Source organism: Varanus komodoensis, unplaced genomic scaffold (genome assembly GCF_004798865.1).
Source record: "Varanus komodoensis strain SLA01 unplaced genomic scaffold, ASM479886v1 scaffold40, whole genome shotgun sequence".
NCBI lineage: Eukaryota > Metazoa > Chordata > Lepidosauria > Squamata > Varanidae > Varanus > Varanus komodoensis.
In genome coordinates, this window is record NW_025335942.1 from 6,638,741 (window position 1) to 6,647,666 (window position 8,926).

Consider the following 8,926-nt stretch of genomic DNA (forward strand, 5'->3'; position numbering starts at 1 on the left):
ACTGCCCAAGAAGCTCACCTTGCCCACATTCCGGCTGCAAGGACAACCTAAACGCAAGATCTGTTTTAAAATCATTTGCTTTCTTCTCTCCCTCCTGAATAGGGCAGGATAAATAAGGTGCTGTTGCCATCAGTTATGAATGCCTTCTAAATTTGCTGGTTGGGTTGTCTTAGGACCAACCCATTGCAGGTTTAGTCATATAAAAGCGCTGTAGCTCCCAGCATTCCCCAGGCAGTATGCTGACTAGGGGATGCTGGAAATTGTATGACTTTTTTTTCTGTCTAAACATGGATAAGGTTGTGCATTTAATTGCCAAACAGTCCCCATCATGAATTCCTGAACACAGTTTCGCATGAGCTAGGGAAATAACTGAAGTCAGAACACCTTTCCAAGTTAGACAACTTTCTGCAGACAAGAACTTTTTTTAAAAAAAATCTACCCAAATCACTGCTCTCCTTGAATCCCATCCATCTTGACGGGAAAGGTTGAAAATGGTCTGTCAATTGCTGGATGGCTGTGTTTCAAGTGAAGCTAATTTATAATACAGCTACTTTCCAACTCCGAACTATTTCTCTCTGGAAGACCACCCAGACAGACAGTGTCTGGTGGCTAAGAGGCAGCAGGCATCCTAAGCTACCCAGCAAACACCTTCAAGCCATTAGTGCCTGTTAGAAGCAGCTGCAACTATTCCCTCTAAAAGACCGGAGGAGAAGCCAAGTCCATCTCCAGGACCTGCACTATTGAAAAACCTGCGCTTGTTGCCAAAGGAGTGTCACCTGAGCAGGAAAACGAGCACCCCAGGAGTACTGCAGAGTCTCCGTGCCCCTGCCGCTCACTGGAACTGACCTGGGACAGCCCAAGAGGTGATAGGCCGTGTGGGCAATTCTCCCTCCAGGTGGCAGCGAGAGATGCAGTTCCTGCCCTCCACCTTTAGGAGTGTCTGCATCTTAGCATTTTGCATTTACTGGCCCCAGTCCAGATTTGGCATTGTTGGGTTTTTCCAGAGGCCAGTCCCAAGTCCTCTTGACACCTGGAAAGGAATAACATTCAAGAGAGTTTTTAATATGCTGCCTTTCACAATTTCTAAGGACAAAAGCTGTTTTATATTCTGCGCACCGGTAGCTCCAGACAGGGGAACACACACATCTGTGGACAGTATGCACAGTATTTACAGAGCACTATATAGCCGGGGTTCTCCCGGAGGTTTGCAGGATAGAACGAAATGCATTTTGACAATTCTCAGGCTTCCACTTCCTAGAGTCCTATTGCTTTAGAGTTTGCATGTGAAACTCCCACACACGATGCTTGTGTTATCCAAAGAGGGATGCACGTTGTGCTGATGCCATGTGAAGCCTAAGAGACTACCGGTCAAAGTCCGCTGGAAAATGTGAAGGTGAAAAGTAGATAGAAGAGAAGGAAGATCAGATCACCTCCCGGAAGGCCGCAGTTTGCCAGCCCATGGGCATCATTCCTTTCAGACTGCCCGAAGGTGCCAGTGTGATGAATTCTCCCCACCTTCCTGGGCCTAGATCCAGCCCAGAGGAAGAAGCTAGCTCTTCACAGGATGCAGTGCTTAATGAACTTCATTCACACAAAATGTGTTGATGGACCCTTTCTTTGGAAGGGTCCTAGGCCGTGTAGCAGATGTTGCTTAGCGAAGATGATTATTGTTACCTGGAGGGACTGGCTGTGACTTCCCCCAAAATATATGTCACTGCAGAATGGTCCAGCTATCCTGCTACAGGCTCCTGTAAGTCAGTGCGCAACAACACCAGGGAGGTATCTGTAGGATGCGACCTCAGATGCTTGCTTTTGAAGGAAAGACCCAGAACAGGACAAACCAGACAGATGGCTAATAATTCCTCAACCCTCAGTTCTGAATTTAAAAACCATGCTGAAATATTGAGGCTCATAGACTCCATTGCTGTCATTTTTATTGCCTCCTCGTTCATATGCATAACAAGACGTGATGAGCACCAGGGTCTCTACCCTCAGGAGCTTGCAGTCCTTGGTTCCATGGACCAGGAGATGAAAAGAGGCAACTCTGAAGATGGTGGAACTGATTAAAGGCTCTGACATGCTACAAACACAACATCTACCATTGTGTTGATCAGCTCATCATTCAGCACATGGGTCCTCAAACTACGGCCCTCAAACCGTGCCCATTTATCTGGCCCACCTTGGAGGTTTTGGACTCACTGTACGCACGGGCACGCGGCAAGGCAGCGGCTTGATCACGGGGAGACTGTTTTGGACTTGCTCGGAGAAAACCATCTCCACACAAGCAAGCTGGTGCCCCACCGCACACACACACACCCCCACCTTGCCGCACACCCCCCACCACCTCGCTGGCCCACGCACCCTGCCAGCACCGCCTTGGCGGCCCTCACTCACTGGCCCCTGTTGAAAAAGTTTGAGGACCCCTGATCTAGATGAACCTACCTGGGGGTGTTTCGGCACTGATATTGCAGTGTGCCGCGTGGCAATTCATTCACACAACTGGACCTCCAAAATTCAGAAAGGAGGACAGTCGCTTAGTGCTTTAGAGACTCATTTCTTGAAACAGCCAGAAAGATGAGCATCGGGCTCTTCTCATAGCTTCTAATCTCGTCCCCGAGTCTATTTCTATTCAGAAATCATAGAACAAGAGTTGGAAGGGCCAGGAAGGCCATCAACCACCTGCTCACTGCAGAACTCCAAGTTAATCCCCAGGTATTCAATAGCATACATTTGCTCAGGATGCATCCCATACATTTGCTCGGGATGCAATCCTGTGCAGGTTTAGACGGGAGCCAGTCCTTCAGCTCCCAGTATTCTCCACCCAGTGTAGAACTGCAGGACCTTTTCCTGTCTAAACCTGCACAGGATTGTACCCTTAGGCTTCCATATCCACTAGGTAAATCCCACTGGGTGCAAAGAAATGTACCTACAGATAATTCATGCAATTTCTTTCTTCGGTATTATAAACATACAATCTCATGTCAAGTTTTATTCACCATTCCATTGTCATTCATGCACTTCAGAGGAACTGATGATAATTTTATTTATTTATTTATTTATCTGCAAGATTTAGACAATGTTCCATATTCCAATATGAAGATTTTGGAGCAGTGAACAATAAAATAGAAAACAAGTAAAAAAATAAAACATAAGAATAAAATGAATTCAACATAAGATGGATTGAACGGTGACTGGTTAGTTCAGGAAGAATGCCAAAGGTAAACATGTTTGCTGTAGGCACCGGGAACAATGCAGTGGTACCTCAGCTCACAAATGCCTCAGTTCATGACCAAATCGGGTCACGAACAAAAAATTCATAAACATTTTGATTCAGGTCTCAAACTCTGCATTGGGTGGTGACCGAGATCACGGCTGTCTCCCCCCCCCCCAAGTGGGGAGACACCCTTGATCACGCTGGGGGTGGGGGTGGGGAGATGGCCAAGATCACACCCGTCTTTCCTGCAGGAGCACAACCGCGATCTCGGCCATCCCCCCCAGCACGATCGCGCCCGTCTCATCCCCCCAGTGCGCCCACGTCCGTCTCCCCCCACGCGTGCCCGTGATTGCCCCCGTCTCTCCCCCCACAGCGCACTGGGACTATGGGCACATGCAGTGATGATGGGCTCAAATGCAGTGGAGCTGGGCGGGGGGGGGGGGGAGATGGCCGTGCCCGTGCTCGGGGTTGGGCGGAGATGGCCGCGATCTTTGTTGTTCTTTGTCACTTTGCTTCACTTTTTTCCGATTAAAAAATAGTTACAGAACGGATTGACTTTATTGAACCTTATGGGGAAATTTAACTTGGCTCACGACCAATTTGGGTCATGACCAGGGTCCTGGAACAGATTAAGTTCATGAGTCAAGGCACCACCACACAGGGTTGGCACCTGCTTGACCTGCAGAGGTGGGAGCACCAAAGAACTGGAGCTGCTGCACTGGAACCTTCTTCTCTGGGTTGACTCCCGTCAGGCCAGTTCCATAAGAAGCCACCAGGGTCATGCCATCCTGTGACTTCAGTAACTGGGTAAGTTGGTGGGTGGCAGGGAGCTCTCTCGAGTGTCCAGGTCCCAGGTTACAGGTTTATACAATGGTGTCAAAAACTTAGGCGTGACCTGGTCAGACATAGGGGATGGGGTGTTGTGCTCACATGACTCCAGTCCTCCATCAGCTTCGCTGGCTCCCCATTGAAGTCTGGGCCCAACTCAGTGTGTTGGTTATTACCTATAAAGCCTTTAACGGCTTGGGACATGGTTACCTGAAGTAGCGCTTACGTCCATACGTGCCCTCCCACCCCTTGAGGTCAGCGGCAGAGGCCCTTCTCCAGGAGCCCTCCGTGAAGGACTTCAGGAGGGTGAGTACCCGGAGGAGGGCCTTCTCTGCGGTGGCGCCCCATCTATGGAACGCGCTCCCCAGAGAGGTCCGCCTGGCACTGTCATTATTTGCTTTTCAGCACCAGGCCAAGACCTTTTTATTTAAATGTCATTTTAATTGTTGATTTTATTTATTGATTTTAACCATTTTGGCCAGTATGTCTCCGACTTTATATAATTGTATTAATGATATTTATTTATCTATGTTTGTAAGCCACCCTGAGGCTTTGGCGAATGGGGCGGCGTATAAGTTTGCTAAATAAACAAACAAACAAACAAACAGGCAGCACCTTGTTGCATTCTGTCCAAGCTCCTACTTTCAGACCAGTCTTAAGGGCAGCCCCACTCACAATGCCTTGCTGTAATCCAGGCTTGAGTCGACCGGTACCTGGACAACCGTGAGCAAGCTCTCCCCATTCAGGAGAGGCCAAAGCTGGCAGAACATGGAAGTTGGTCGAAGGCTTTCTGAACTGCTGGGGGTGACCTGGGACCCTGGTAGCAAGGATGGAACTAGGAGTACCCCCAGGTTATGAGCCTTCAGACGGAGGGGAACCCCATCCCGAACAGGTAATGAGCCTGAACTTGAGAGTCATTCCTCCACAGGGCTCCCAAATTTAAAAATTCCTTGATGTTGGACCAAATATAGAGAACACATTACAATAGACCCAAGAACTTTCTGTGACCACAAAACTGCAGTTTTAATTAAAACACATTGTAATGGAGCCACTACAAGACATTTCAAGTCATCTGCATGAAGATTCCGAGACTTCAAAAGTTGCTTCCAGTTAAACAAAGAACCTGGACATGCTTGATGAAAAGGAAAACTTCTGCATCTACAAACTCAAAACATTTAGCCTTTATGACCTTCATCTGGAGAAAAATTCATAAGCTTTCAGCCACTCACACCCCTGTTTTTTCATCTCCAGTATCCCAAACTCAGAATATCTATTTAGCTCACAGCTATTAATGGGGAAGCTAAGACACATTTTGAAATTATCATTTGTTTTTATGTCTGTAGGTAGCATGCTTTGTCTTACTTCTCTAATTGCTGAATAGGAGCAGGACAGACGGAGGGCAGCTGGGTAACTAACAGGTTCACCTTGTAATCCTACAGAATGTTTTACTGGGGCCCTACACACTGTGCTTTGGGTGAGAGCAAGAATGGGATCATGGATAAATACATAAACAGACAACTGGCTTTCATCAAGTGTCATAACTCTGCAGCCCCATCATTCGATCCTCCGGACACTTCGCAGTTTTCTTACTTAGGAATAGCTCTAGGCTGTCATTTCAAGAGCAACTGGCCAGAGGGAACTGGGGGGGGGGGGGGGGATCTACATCCTGTTTGCAATTTGTTCAAAATGTCAAGGCTGCTCTTGCATGAAAACGGGTGTGTTTATTCATTTGAAACTTGGCTGATTCAGTTCTCTGCAAGGGCAACTATCTTAGTAAATATCTTCTAACTCTCCAAGAAATACAGAAATGAAATCACATGAAATCAAAATATAAAGGTGTGTAGCAGAAAGCTCCCTAAAGCTGATATCTGCAAACCTCATTAAATTCTAAGAAAAAAAAGCAGTTACAGGGTGGTGTTTTTTTTAATTGCCTATGACAGTAAATGGGAAGCATGTGCGTTTGTAGTTTAAGTGCAGCTGTGGAGGGAAGGACGCGCTTTCCGCACTATAAGACTTCCCCCTACAAAATCCCCCTTCCCTGCATAGCAATTCAACAAAGTAAGGGTCTGTTTAACCCTCCCCTTCCTACAAAAGATGCCTTCCAATTCTCCCTCGAATGGCGTTGAAGCTGGTACCCATGGAAGCTTGTTGACCAAGCTTTAATGCGTGGCTTTCGGACAATTTTCCTCCATCAGGGAAGGACAGAAGTGGAAGATGGTAGAAAGAGAACTGAGTGGGGAAGGAAGAGAGAGCGTGTGTTTATTGCCACCCTAAAAGGTCACGCTATCTGGGCAGGACATCCTTTTCCAGGTTCTCCAAGGTTTCGGTCTTGTTTGGCTGATAGGAAGACTTCTCTCGCTCTTTGCGTGTGTCTAGCTTTATATAGAAAGGTGTCCAGATTCCTCTCCTGCTGTTTGTGTCTTCCTCTGTTTGTGTGCAGGTGAATGGGTTGGAGTTTGGAAGAAGAAGCAGTCACAGAAACTGTAGGCCAGAGGAGGGGAGAAACCAGCCTTCCAAATGTTGGAATGCCTCTTTCCAGTGTTAGGATTAGCCAAGCCCAGGAGATGCTCAATCCTCCTTCCTTCCTTCCTTCCTTCCTTCCTTCCTTCCTTCCTTCCTTCCTGTGCCCTTGTCCTTTTCCTCTAACCAACCCAACCTTTCCCCAAGTCCACTCCTCCCCGCAAGCTATGTAGGGGAACAAGGCTATGAAGGAGGTAAAAAGGAAATCTACTTGAAGTAGGGCCTTCTCTGCTGTGGTGGCCAGATTGTGGAATGCGCTCCTCAGAGAGGTTCGCCTGGCGCCAAGCTTATATTCTTTTCAGTGCCAGGTCAAAACCTTTTTATTTAACCGTTATTTTAAAAATTAGTATTTTAATGCAACAGTCATATTTTATTGGTTATATGTTATTTATTGTTTAGACTGATTGTAATGTATTTGATTTTACTGATTGTGAGCCGTCCCGAGACGCCACACATAAGAGACAGCATATAAAAGTTTTAAATAAATAAATATGCATGGAAAAGGAATTCCCTGTTATGGGGGTGGGGGAACCTACCAGTCAATCTCTCCCTCTGGCTTCTCCCATTCCCCCCCCCACCCACTTTCTTTTCTTCACACCATTCCAAACGAAGTGTCACTGAAGAGCAGCCACACATCTGGAATGAACTAGGACAGAGTGCAAATTAATTTCAGGATTTATTTCATTTGAAGTCATTTGAATGAGAAATTAATTAGCTGTCGTTGCCTTCTTGGAGATCCAAATAAATCCTTGATGCAGTGGTCAAGAGGCCGAACACCACCCTTGGTCGCATAGCCAGAAGTGTGGCTTCTAGATCGAGAGAGGTGTTACTACCACTCTACACGACTCTGGTGCACCCGCAACTGGAGTATTGTGCTCAGTTCTGGGCCCCTCATTACAGAGAGGATATAGCCAGGTTGGAGTCAGTGCAGCGCAGGGCCACAAGGTTGGTGGCCGGTTTGCAGGGGATGGGGTATGAGGCGAGACTGAGGGAACTGGGTCTCTTCAGCCTGGAGAAGAGGAGACTCAGAGGGGATCTGTTGGCGACATACAGGTATGTGAGAGGATGTCCCACGGGGGTGGGTAGAGACCTGTTCTCCCCTGCAGAGGAAGGCAGGACGTGCTCCAACGGAGCAAAGCTCGGGGAGCCCAGGTTCAGTTTGGATGCCAGGAAGCACTTCCTGACAGTCAGGACCCCGAGGGTGTGGAATGGGCTTCCACAGGAGGTCGTTGAGGCCCCATCGGTGCGGGTGTTCAAGGACAGGCTGGACATGCACATGGTGGGCATGTTGTGAGCGGAGCTGGCCAGTGCTGGAGGTCAGACTAGATGGCCCGGGAGGTCTTGTCTGACTCACTCTGTTTCTATGTTTCTATTTCTAAATGTGACTATATAGATATACTTGAGCATTTGCACTTTCTGTCAGATGTATGTGCTAACAGCCCTTAATTTTTGGGACACCTGCCATGGACAAGCACCATGAAGTCCCTGAATGGGCCGAGAGCAGTCCAGAAGGCTGGGCTCCTGACCTTCACGGCCATGTCTTCCACCTGCTGCATTTCAGGCCGTTCAGTCCAGGCATTTGGGCTCCTGGGCTACAAAGTAGATCCTTCAGGTCTTGATCTGGGCACAGTCTTGGTCCTCCCATGGCTCTCCTATCAACACCTGGAACGGGGAGGAATATTCAGCACAGGGCTATTTGGTCTCATCCTATGACAGCTGAAACATGTGCTCCTTCCTTGAGGCAATTTGTCTGAAGTGGTAGATTTCGATGGGATTAAATGCCAATCGCCGATAACAACCTTTTTGTGTCTCAGACATGGCGTAAGCATTAGCTGTTTGATATAACTGATTTTCTATGGTCTAATGGGTTTGTATCAGCGGGCCTAATGACTGTTTCTATTCAATGTTCAGATGTTTAATTGCAAGGAAACACTTCAACACCATTAGATTAAAACAAGCTACCAACTCCTCCTTAACGCAAGCCTCCAAGCCGCGTTTAAAGCAATCTCACATGTTTAATTCTTGCCACACCGCTTGCTCGCTGCCCTGGGGACAGACACTAAACAGTCCAACGTGACCGTTTCAAACATTTCAATAAAAAAGGAACAGCAGAAAGTTCTGATAGAAAGGCGCTGTCTCAAATCATGGTGGCATTAGCATTGATGTAAATACAGACAGAGATTGTTGCCTTCATTACATGAGCTGCTAAATGAGCGTGGTGGCAGCTTTTGCACACGTGGCAAAATAAACAAAAATCTGCTGTCAAACTTCGGCATAAACCGGATTTTGTGGTAGGTTTGGATGCCTGATTCCCATGGATCCCCAGGTAATCTCACATCTGTGCCTAGTGTAAGAAGAATTAGG